At 36.3% G+C, this 12,951-nt stretch overlaps 1 long non-coding RNA gene and 1 pseudogene across 1 annotated transcript; both read left to right on the plus strand.

The window, feature by feature from the left end:
• The window catches only part of LOC106955416 (ankyrin repeat and BTB/POZ domain-containing protein BTBD11-A pseudogene), a 126,954-nt pseudogene that overhangs the window by 90,251 nt on the left and 23,752 nt on the right, over positions 1–12,951 (plus strand).
• Positions 2,336–6,582, plus strand: LOC106955414 (uncharacterized). The gene is made up of 2 exons (XR_001426571.1): positions 2,336–2,974; positions 3,012–6,582. It is a non-coding gene; the product is annotated as an uncharacterized LOC106955414 (long non-coding RNA).

Below are 12,951 nucleotides of genomic sequence, written 5' to 3' on the forward strand. Positions count from 1 at the left end.
TAAAGCCTTTTTTGGTGTAAAGATGGTATTTGAGAGGAAATATTTACTTTATTATAAATTCAGTTTTTGCTGTCAAACAGATTCTAAGTGAAGTGAAGCTTGTTAATTTGTAGCAGCTACAACAGATACAAGTAATTAGAAAAATGCAGCATAACTCTGACCACTAGATGGCAGAGTTCTTCCAGTATGATCCGTAATCCTCTACGTGTTGAATATGCATCAACAGGCATTGGTTGTATACTTATTCCATCTTGGTTGTATTGTGGTTTGACACAAATTTGTAACAGTTGAGCTGCATTTAGTTGTGACTAATTGTTGCTTTTATGCTTTAAATATAACATAATATTAGAGGATATTACCCTCGACATTTGCCTGACTTAATTATATCCAAAAACTCATAGAAGACGAGGTGAATTATGTCTCATCTATTTTTTCATTATAAAATCAGCTCATATGAACAGAGATGAAGAGATAAGGTGATTGGTACTCGACAGCAAATTTGAAACGGAGACATAACGTTTACTTTTTACTTTTTAAGCTAAAAAAGGAAAGTATCAGAGCTCAAATTACTTAAAAGAAACCTGAAATAAACCAACATTAAATACATTTTTCCTTTTCACCAACACTTAATTTCTCTCACCCACGCTAGACTCATTGCTCATTTGCACATAACTTCAGAAACATGTTGGCACTCAGAAAAAAAGAATAAAAAAAATCACAAAAAGCACAATGTGGACCCTTATTCCTGCAGGAGAACAAACACGGCATAACAATACCCGGCTGGTATTATTATTTATCCTTCACGTCGCAGCTTTTAAAAATAGAAAGAGCCTCGGAAAGTTCTGGCAAAGCTTCTCCTTCAGTGCAGGTGTTTTGGAGGGGATAAGAGGCTTTTTTAGGGTTTATAAGCTGTGGCTAAATGCTTCTTTTTTAAAACGCAAAAATATAGCTGCTCATAAATGTTTGTTTACCTTCTTGGCTCATTCGTTGAGTTAACGCCACCCATGCGATGTCTGTGTCTGTTGCGTAACCTGAATGTGTAAAATCATCCGGTTAATGAAGAAAGTCTGTTAAAAACGAAACAATCCTTCATTTTTTTCAGCGTCTGGCTGCGGTCCAACATCTGAGAGGAAAACACCAGATTAGCTGGAGCAGTCATGACTCTGCAGGAAGAGAGATTACAATAAGCTTTCCTGGAAATAAGGGGAACCTGCGAAAACACTGCTTTTTGTCTTTTTACAAAATGAGACATAGATTTAAGGTGCAGGAGAAAAAAAACGAGACAACAAAAGACGGGGAGCCTCTTTAAAAGGTACAGTAATACTGCTGAAAGGCTGAAAGGAAGCAATGCATTCGAAATGAAGGGTTTTCAGGCGCTGCAGTTGAATAAGATCATCCCCAGTTGTTCCTCTGAGCTTTCCTGACTTACTTTCAAATCAAATTATTTATCCTGCAGCCTCATCAGGGCACCTAAAGGAGGGAAAGTAGAGCCAGGTTGGAGGTATTGTGCAAAAGCCCTGTGGAGTGTTCAGTAATTTATTGGAGCCGATTTTCCTGTGAAATGAAATAGTTTTTCTTCTTTTCTGCCTTGAAAAATAACAGGAAGTAATAATGTGGGACTCTCAAGATGGCTGCCGCTGTACACAAACGAATAAACTATGATTGACGCACAACTGCAAAGCAAATTAAAAATGAGCAAATAAACTTACTCTGACTTATTATTATACTAAACCAAACTGAATTATATCAATTTAACATTTTAATAAATAATGAAAATATAAGATTCATAAGAATTAACCATAAAATAAAGGAAATTTTTAAACTTGTGGTTAAAAATGCATGTACTGTACATTGCATTTTAGACTTATTCCCAATATTATGCAGCGTTAAATAATAATCCAATAAATTAGGAGGTAGTTTAGTCATTACAAACACATGATAATTTGAGTCATTATTTCATAAATTCAACATTAAAACAGGTTTTTATCTCTTTCTATTTTGTTTGCGCAAACATTTATATTTATAAACATTTATATTTATTTATTTTCGTATGCAAAAAATATTACATTTGGTCAGTTTTCATGCTGACCAAACCGTACAAACAGTACAGGCTTGAATCGGTAAACATTTTATAGATTTGATAGAAAATGTTTATTTCAGTAGTTAAAGACTTAAAAAAAAAAAAGATTTGTGAACTTCGTTGAGGCTAACATGCTAAGTATCCGACAATATTATGCTGTAGTTCCTCTATTTTAGCTTTTACTGTGCTAATCTCCTTTAGCCTTTATTTTACTAAACATATTTATCTTTTTCACAGCAAGTAAAGTCTAAGTTTTATATTTCAAGTTTTTTCTCTTCACATTAAATATTTGGTTTGCTGTTAATGAGTGATATCTAGCAAAAAGTCTAGGATCTTTAGGATTTAAGGCTACATGCTAAGCTAACCGCGTCCTAGCATGTTTAAAGTTACTCACATGACATTAAACTTGAACCACAACTTATTCAACCATGGTCCACTTTCCCAGTAAACTACTTTAGCCTCATTAAAAGATAACACAGTGGCAGTCTGGTGGTGTTGTACCTGCAAAAATAAATATTAATAGTGGTCATTAATTTCAAATTTAGAGATTGACTGGAGTCATTATTTCCAAACCTTGACAGTCTGGGGTGAGCTGGATAATTAATGTGAATGTTTTGACACATTCGTACTCAGCAGCTCCAACGGTGCGTATTAAGCGAGAGGAGACATATGATAATATCAGCTCAGTATAATCCTCATATATATGATAATTACACCTGGCTTTACAACATGCGTCGCCTCATTTTCATGGTCGCAGCTGTAAATGATTCTCAGCACGATTAAAACTCATTTCATGGAGATAGTTTGATTTTTTTTTTTCAACACCACACCTGGAAAAACGGCACAAAAACACAGATAATAGCTGCTGAATATAGTTAAAATCTCCCTGCAGCTGTAATTGATGCAGATATTTTTTCTTGGTTATTTACAGCCTTACCAAGTGCAGCAGAGTTTAATTAATTGCTCTAAATTTTCATTCAGTGCCCTGTTTTTCATTTTTCATTTGCTTTATTTTCTTGAAGGTTTTTGTTATTTGAAATAATTTCCCATGTGACATGTAGCTGTTAAGACAATTTTATTTCAAAATCATAACTCATAACCAAGGGATACCAAGCTGTGTTTGGTTAGGAGTCAACTTTCAGGCTCCCTAATGAGTCTAAAACCAATGTTTACTCTTCGTTTAGCTCATCTTTTTCATCTTTACTCTTGCTCTGCTGCTGCTATTTGCTGAAATATATTTTCACCATTTGAATAGCTTTCAAATGGTGGTTCTTGGTTTTCCTAGAACTGATGTTATTCCTGAGAGCGATGAAACTATCCCAAATGTTTTGTAATCCATCTGCTACATTTTATTGCAGTAATTCTGCAGAAAAGTTCAACTGAAAAAGAGGAGGATAAAACAATTCAAGAACCTTCCCATCCTAATACTTTATTAATTCACTTTTGATTAAATCTCACCACACTCTGGCTTTCTCTTTCTTTTTTTTCTTATGTAAACACTTGGCAGTACATACGCTCATGTACATACTGTTCTACTCATTCTTTATTTCCTCTAAAGTTCACTTAAAACTGAAGTCAGATTCTGTTTGTGCTCAGAATCATGGCCAATAAAACTGATTCTGATTCTAATGACACTTCTAAGACAAATTAGGAAATAAATAAGTCAAAGTTGTAAAGAAAACACAGAGCTGCCACAGCTAACAGGCGGCAACAGAAAAAAAAAGGGGGAGGAGCTGTCAGTTACTGGTTACTATGGTAACCACCAACTGCCAAACGAAGCAGCGCAACAGGACTTAAAACACCAACAAATGTCTGAAGAAACAACTTTTTGACTTAACAAAATGGATTAAAATAAAACCTCAAGAAAGGACGGACCCATGTGTTTTGGTGTTTTGCTAGCTAACCGTTTAAATTATTACTATATGATTAAACAGTCATTGGTAAAAGGACTTTCTAAGTAGAGATAAAACTTTACAGATTAGTATTACTATGAACCATTTAAAATCTACATTTAGAAAATATCTGTTGCTTAGAGAGAGAGAGAGACATTATGATGAATCAGTGTTGCTACAGCAACATGCTTTTACTCTGAAAAGTTTCTTTGTTTTTACTTTATTGCCTTTTGGTTAATTGTTCTGTATTCAGATTCGGGAGCGATTCCAATAGTTTGATTCATAATCCAGATGTTTTCCACATATTGATTGCATCCATCATTTACACACATTGGGCATCATTCCTCAGCACAACTCAGACTTTATTCTGTTTTATTTTAATCATTTTTTATGTGATTTTTAAAAAAACAGTATTTATTGAAGTGACCATAATTTGGCTTGTGTTGGTAGGAATGACTCAGTTATACCCCAAAGCTATTTCTTAAAAAAAAAAGGTTTGAAAAGGAAAAATAAAACAACAAAACAGAATAGATAACATCAAATAAAATACCAAAAATTAATAAATATGACCTAAAACTGACCCTATGTAGAGGGCTAGTATGAACACACATTAAAGTAAAAAATAAAAATAATAGAAAAAGAAATCTAAATAAAGATATTTATATAAATAATATTTTATGTTTATACTTTGTTATGTTTATCTATGATAACAGTAAGAATAGAAAATTATATAATTTTAAAAATAATTAAATAAAAATAAATGCATTGATTTTGCCAATATTTCTAGACAAATATTTTTACTTTAATTAAATAAGCAAGAGGCATCTACTGTTAGTATGAAACTAACAAACAATCATTCTTGTGAATATTTTCCAAATTATCACATAATTGGCCTTAATTAAAGTATTAGATACTTCGATCCAATAACTTTTAGAGAAATCTATGGAAGAAGATTAGGACCAAAAAAGAAGAGGATTCTGACTTTTGATCTCAGGAGATTAAAGTCAAAATTCTGAGAAAAATGTCAAAATTATTATTTTTTCCAGTGTCCCTAATCCTCTTCCTTAGAAACCAGAACTCAGCAACAAATGTAGAGTTAAGAAAACAAACAAAGAAAGTTTGTTTTACAGAAACAACTCCAGGGCAGAAGTGTTTCTGAGCAGCACAGAAATGTCATGTTGTTTCACTCAGAGGAGACAGCGGGTCGATCCTCCTGACTGACATCTGCGGCTGACAGGTGGGCCGGCTGTAAATCATCACAAACTCTCTCTGGTCTGAGATCAAACTGACCCGCTCGGCCTCGTTTCCTGCCACCCCTCCTTCAGCTGCGGCGGAGAGGAAGAGGAAGAGAAACTCGCTGACTTGTACACAAACTCTGCATGAATTAAACATGGAGACAATCCCAGGAACTCTGAGAAGATACACAAACAAGACGGAGAGCGGCGAAAACGAAGGAAGTCAAAATAAGGGTTTGACACCCGGCCCATCCTCTGGGTCGTCCAGAACATTAAAAAAAAAAAAACGAAACCGCAAATCTCCGCTCTGAGATCTAGGAGGTCGAATTTACAGCCTCCGAATCTGACGAAAACTCTTTAAAATTCACTACGACGACGCTGCGGTGTCGTAAACCATTCCCTCAGGTTTCAAACAAACAGACGAATAAAGCAGATGGATCTTATCATCACTGCATCATGGCGTGTGTCACAGCCGAGGTGAGTAAACTGCGCCCACGCCGCAACCGCTTTATCATAAATAATCCCAGCAGACACAAATATCACTTATTCAGAAAAAAACATGTCTGGTCTAGTGAATTAAAATCATTCCTTCAGCAGAAAACAGGTAAAAGGTGAATTTAATTACAAGGCAGAAGGTTTGAGTGACCCAGTTCTGAAGAGAAACTCCCTCACATGCTGGTATTTTCTAACCAAATCCTGGCAGGAAGCCTGAATCAGTGGGAGTTCAGGACAGAAAAAACCCGGCCTCAGCCTACAAATACAGAAAAAAGTCAACACATAGGTAAAATCCACAAGTATTCTGACCCATCCGCAAGCAAACCCCCCCCCCCGTCTTCCAGTAGGTGAGCATCTAAATCTGTGACGCAAGAGGAGGATCTGAAAAGTCACAGTTTCCCTGCAGCATCCTCTGCAAACCCTCCTCCGCCGGCTGGCAGGCTGTTTCCTAGCTACCTGACTCAGACGAGGCTCTGCTTCTCACATTTACTGCGTTACCTTCAAGAAGCGAAGCGACTGAAATTATTTTCCTCAAACGGCAAGAAAATCTTACAAAAGGACGATTATAACTTGTTTTCCCTTTCTGTTAACCTCATAAGCCTCACAGTTTGTATTTGAAATAACATACCTGAATCTAATTTAGTTTTTCTCACCAATTACAAACCGTATTTCAATAGTGGAACAGAAAATAATTTGGATGTTTTTGTGCCTCGCATTAGAAATAACCATATATCTCTATTACTATACAGAGATTGATGCAGCTGAGGTAAACTAAACCAAATTTACAGAAGTTTTAGTAAATAAATATCCAGTTATTTTGCCATTGGGATAAGTTGCCACCATCTAAAAAACTGGGGATTGTATGTGTTTTTTATTTAACAAATTAAAATTATTTTTAGATGTCAAAAATTGCTTGTTTTTGATATATGCAACCCCTTCTATGTTTGTCTCAGGTCCAGTAGGTTGACTTTACAACAATCACATTCAGGTTCACTGCATTTATTCTAACAAAAGAGCAAATCAAGTTGGTGGTTATCATCAGTCCAGCAGCTTCTGCCTCTAAACATTAAATAAAATTCAACAAATAAACATAAACAAACTACAAAGCATTATTAACTCCCAATGATCAGTTGGCAGCACTTAACATTTGTAAAATTAAACGTAGCTAAAATGGACAATATTAATAATAACAGTTAAAAACATATACAAAACATAGCGCAATTACTAATGCAACATGTATATTATTAAATTTGATTGGTCCACAGTTACCGACGGCAACAGAAAAAGGGGGAGGAGCTGTCGGTTACTGGTTACTATGGTGACCACCAACTGCCAAGAGCAGCTTAACAGAACTTAATACACCAATAAATATAATAAATAATAATAATTATTATTATTATTAATAAATATAATTCTTTTATCCAATTCAAGTTGTCTATGTTACTGTACGTTGTTCCCTTTAAAATAATCTTAGTAGATAAATAACTATTTAAACTCATTGACAGACAACCTTAAAGCTATTACATCCGTTCGCAGTAGTAAACCGAAATTGAAATAAAATATGCTTAACTGTAGCTAAGAATTGTAGAAACACAGAATTTTACAAAGTAATTTTGGTCTAGTTTCTGTTAGTACATTGAAATAAAACAAAACTAAAAAAGTAACTTTTCAGTACTATATAGGAACTTGTTTTAAGTCAATAACTATTTAATAATGATGGATTGGCAGATCAATTCACTTATAACAAGACACGTTTCCCTTGTTATAAGTGAATTTATCTGCTAGTATTTTTTTGTCAATATTAAGTAATTATTTACTTAAAACAAGCTCCCATATCTTCTTGAAAATGTACTTTTAAGTTAACGTTGTCTTTTTTCAAATGTACTAAAAACCTAGACCAGCAACACTTGGTGAGATTTTGTGTTTTTGCAGATGAAAGCAAATAAAGCTACGATTCTGAACTCGGATTGATTTCTCTTCGTCGGTTTGGTAACTAACACATCTGCTCTGTGATCGTCTCGTTTTGTCGTAGTTCTGTTCAGCTAATTTGGGCTGAAAGCAGAGGAAAGGGGTCGGCGGCGTGAGGCGGTCTGGGTCATTGCTGACATGAGCGATCATCATTCCCTGTTTAACCTGTAGCTTCAGACAGACAGCGGCCGTATCAGTGCCATCCCACCAGACACCTGCAGTAAAAGGTGACAGAGGTCGAAGGAGGGGTCGCGTTTTTACCGAAGGATCCAGAACCCGACTGACACTCTGATCCGTCACCCGCGGCCCTCTGGTGACAGGATGTGACAGACGGAGATGGCGTCCTGATCTGGAGCTCTGACCCGGGTTCTGGAGCGGCCGCCGGCCTCCCCACGAGTCAGCACCAGCCGTCAACGCCCGCTGTCAGTCTGACGGATGAGACGGCTCGGCGTTGGGGGCAGACTGCTCGCACCGGCCACGCAGCAGAGCAGAGATGCAACAATCGCATTTCTCTAAAGCTATAAGGCTCTGCAGATTCTCATTGCTCTCTAAGAACTAAAATTAATATATTTTTTTCTCATTGCAGAGGTCGGAAGTTGGACTTCCTGTCTGCATGAATGAAGTGAAACCAAAGGAGTCCAATAATGAAATCACTCTTTAAACTGTTTTACCTTAGTTTGTTTGGACAATTAAAGTACAGATCAGATATATTAAAAAAACACAACCACCAACAAACAACACCAACAACCAACTACAACAAACAACAACTAACTACCAACAACTACTAACAACAACCATCAACAACAACCACAAAAGAACAACCAACAATAACTACTAAAAACCGTTAGCAACATCCAGCTACAAACAACAAAAACCTGCAACAGCAACCAAAAACTACCAACAAACAACAACCACCAACAACAATCAGTGCAGAAAGAGGCAACAAAGCCCAAGGGGCTTATATAAGGTCTCTGCCTAAAATAGCACCGGAAAAAACAACAACTAATCAATTAATCAATGAGGTTCATTTGTTTAGCCCATTTGAGCAGGAAGGTGATAGTAATACAATGCACTTGATCATAAATTTATGAAATACAATCATATAGAAAAGAAAACATAAACACATCTACAAAATACTAATAAAATTTAAATAAAATACGTAACAATGAAAAAAGAATTGGTCCCAATTCTTCAAGAACAGTTTTAAATAATGTCTACTAAAGAGCTTACTCTTTAGTAGACATTAAACAATATCACTTAAATTCTGTCTAAGTGATAATTCAACATAAATTGGTTTAATTGTGAATTTTGAAACAGATTTTAAAAAGCCAAAATAAGATTAGATTAATTCTTACTATAAATTCTCAGTTGGATTAAGGTTTGGACTTTAACAAGGCCATTCCAATCCTTGAATATACTTTAATCTAAGGAAAGTGAACCTATCCCGCAGTTTCTAACAGCTTTTATTTTACAAATCTTCTCATTATCTCTGTTAAGCTCCTATGTTACTGTTGAAGGCAAGCAGGCCCATGTCAAAACACCTTCTTCCATTTTTGCTGTGATTTGTAGCAAGCTGCAAACTTTATTTATTAAGTATTTTCAAACAAACTGCTAAACATTTACAAGAAGATAAAAAAAGATTGATTGATTGACATTACAGAGTTGTGGTTACTTAATTATTAACTAATCCAATGACGTCTGGCTGCAGAATATTTTATTTGGGGTGGCATGCATTTTGAATACAAAATGCATGCCACACTTTTCAGATTTTAATGTCATGCAACTCTACATTAATTCCCTGTTAGTCATAAACTCCTATAAATGTCGAAGCTAACAGATTACAGCCCGGCCTCCCTCTCATTGATCCATTGTGGTATTTAATAACTTTGAATCTTTGAAAAACAGAACATTAATAAAACTATAAAGGTCAATTATTAATCTTGTGCAGAAAAAGTTTATATATGTGGATTAATATTCCACTTTTGTCCTCCATGTTAGGATGCTTGTATGATGATAAAGTCCCGTCGGGGTTCAGGTGAAGCCCGACTCTAAGCGTCTTGTCTCTCCTTTAACTTGCCACCCATCGTGGATTTATCTCCTTTCAAACAGACCGCAAGCCGCGCGTTTCAGCACTGCAAAGTCACGCAAGGGCGGCTGTCAGAGGAGAAACATGGAGTCGGTACTTTCTGACTTCAGGTTTCAAAGAGCGATATAATGCCAAATAATTTACCTCTCGCTCTGCTATGCTAATCTGACATTTGATACCGACTTTTTCTGGATTCCTCCGTGGAAAGCAAGCTCAGCTAATTCGCCTCCAGGGACAGGTTGGCGAGGCGAAGGGAGGGCGGGCCTGACGCCATCCAGCCTTCCTGAGTGTAATTACAGCGCCGCCGCTCATCCTCTCTGACAGCGCGTTGTTCAGACTGTCTGCTCCCTCTTCTTCCTCCACCATGTGAAGAACGACGCGAGTTCAGGAGGTAGAGGTTGTTTCCTAATTCCTGCAAATTAACTGAGGATTTGCTCAAAATCCCCGGCTTCGTTGGTGGATCTAGAAGTTAAGTTGGAGTTGACCAAACTTGGCGAAGGAGTCGCTGGGTTTGAACAAACGTATCATGACATAAACATTTCACATCAGTTGTCTTTTGTTTTAAATATATGAAATACTACCTTTGCTTTCTTTTAGCTACAGTTTTTTGTTGTTTATTTTTAAGCATTTATGAGACATACTTGCCAAAACTTTAAACCGCTGCTACGCCAGTTACTCAACAAGTTGTTGCTAGGTAACCAAAGAATCTCTGAGTGAGCTGTTGCTAGGTAACCAGAGAGTGAATGAGTTAGTTGATGCCACTAACTTTGCTTAGCTAGCTGTGAGAAATCTATTGATTTGATTTATTGCCCAACTAATACACTGAAAAAACACAAAATCTTTCCAAGTATGTTTGGTCTAGTTTCTAGTGCAAATAAATTAGTACAAGACTAAAATAACTGAGAAGTAACTTTTTAGCAAAGAACTACAAATGTGTTTTAAGTCAATAATTCCTTAAAATTGATTAAAAAGTATTAGTTATAAGTCAAATATAATATAAGTTGTAATATGAGAAAATGTCTTGTTCCATTGGCAGATTATTTCACTTATAACTAATACTTTTTCATCAACACTAAGGAATTATTTTCTTAAAACAAGCTCATATATCTTGCTGAAAAGTTACTTGTAAGTTAGCTTTGTCTTATTTCAAGTGTACTAAGATATTTGAACTGGACCGACCAAAAATACTTGGTAAGATTTTGTAGTTTTGCAGTGTATTAGGGCCAAACAAAAAATCAACAGCAACATATGTCATGATAGACATGTGATCAATATCAATATCAATAGATAATGTCTCTCCAGACATTAGAAAACCTGGATCTACCCCTTAGAAAAATTATAAAACATGATTTTTTTATTAAACACATTGTAAAAATATCATTCAACGACTCAGTTTACATACTTTTAAAATTTTTAAATACATTTATAAGGGGAAAAAATCAACATGTTTCACTACAGTGAAGACTTTGACTCGCTACAGCAAGTCTTGTTATAAACACAGAGCCAAAGTAACGTCGTAAAGTTCAACCATGAGAAACAGAAGTCAGTTCTGACAGGTTAATATGTTCTTATTTTACATCACAGCGGCCCCTTGTTGATTACTGCGACCCCTCCGTTAATAATATCCACCAACCCTGAGGCTAATATCTGTTAACACTTGTCCTACACTGAAAATGATACTAAACATAATTACTTTTATGTAAAAATGACAGAAGCTCCTACAGACATTTGCTCGACGTCTTCATATTGCATCCAACGAATGAAATAGTGAGTTGATTGAACAACATTGAACTGACTCTTGGATATTATTTTCAGATTTGGACACTTAAACTTGTTGGAAGTAAGCCTGTCGGCATAAGCAACGAATCAATTAATCACATGATAAATTAAAATAAGCTATATTTTTTGAAGGGCAATTTTGTTTACAGAGACAGTCAACCTCACACTAGCTCCGGCTCCTTCCCCACCAGATAGGGCTTCTGCAACCAAGGAACAGATCGCCAGGGACCCCACCCTCGACCACCACCCATCCCACACTGCACCCGACCCCTTTGGGCCCTCTGACAGGTGGTGGGCCCATGGGAGAGGGGACCCATGTCTCCTCTTCAGGCTGAGCCCGGCCGGGCTCCATGGGTAAAAGCCCGGCCGCAAGGCGCTCGCCATCGTGCCCCACATCCGGGCGAGGGAAGACCAAATCCAACATTCACATTCATCAAAGGGGTCTTCAGGGTGAGCTTTGTCTGGTCCCTCAACCTAGGACCTGTCTGCCTTGGGTGACCCTACCAGGGGCATAAAGTCCCTGACAGCACAGCTCCAGGATCATTGGGACACTCAAACCTCTCACCCCGATAAAGTGGCAACCATCTTTTATTTGTTCTTCAAGCTTTATCATCTCCATAATAGTTTTCTCCATAGAATTTACAGAAGTTTTAGTGAATAAATATCCAGTTATTTTGCCATTGGGATAAGTTGCCACCATCTAAAAAACTGGGGATTTTATGCGTTTTTATTTAACCAAAAAAAAAAAAAAAAAGATTTTTAGACGTCTAAAATTGCTTGGTTTTGATATAGTATGTAACCCTTCTATGTTCGTCTCCCAATGAGCAGTTGGCAGCACTTAACATTTGTAAAATTAAACATAGCTAAAATGGACGACATTATTAACAGTTAAAAACATATACAAAATATAGCGCAATTACCAATGCAACACTGTATATTATTAAATTTGTCTAAAATATATGCTAAAATAAAAATATTTGTAAAGAAAACAAAGAGCCGATCCTAATATGGTCCACAGTTACCGACGGCAACAGAAAAAGGGGGAGGAGCTGTCGGTTACTGGTTACTATGGTGACCACCAACTGCCAAGAGCAGCTTAACAGAACTTAATACACCAATAAATATAATAAATAATAATAATAAATATAATTTTTTTAGCCAATTTAACTTGTCTGTTATTGTGCGTTGTTCCCTTTAAAATAATCTGAGTAAATAAATAACTATTTAAACTCATTGACAGAAAACATTAAAGCTATTTTTACATCCGTTCACAGAAGTAAACCGAAATTGAAAAGTATCAGTATCAGCAAACCAACCTGTTTCCCTAGAACCAGTATCAGCAAAGCGACCCATTTCCCTAGAACCAGTATCAGCAAAGCGACCCATTTCCCTAGAACCAGTATCAGCAAAGCGACC

Source organism: Poecilia latipinna, unplaced genomic scaffold (genome assembly GCF_001443285.1).
Source record: "Poecilia latipinna isolate Pla-1442-1.1 unplaced genomic scaffold, P_latipinna-1.0 Scaffold732, whole genome shotgun sequence".
In the NCBI taxonomy this organism is placed as follows: domain Eukaryota; kingdom Metazoa; phylum Chordata; class Actinopteri; order Cyprinodontiformes; family Poeciliidae; genus Poecilia; species Poecilia latipinna.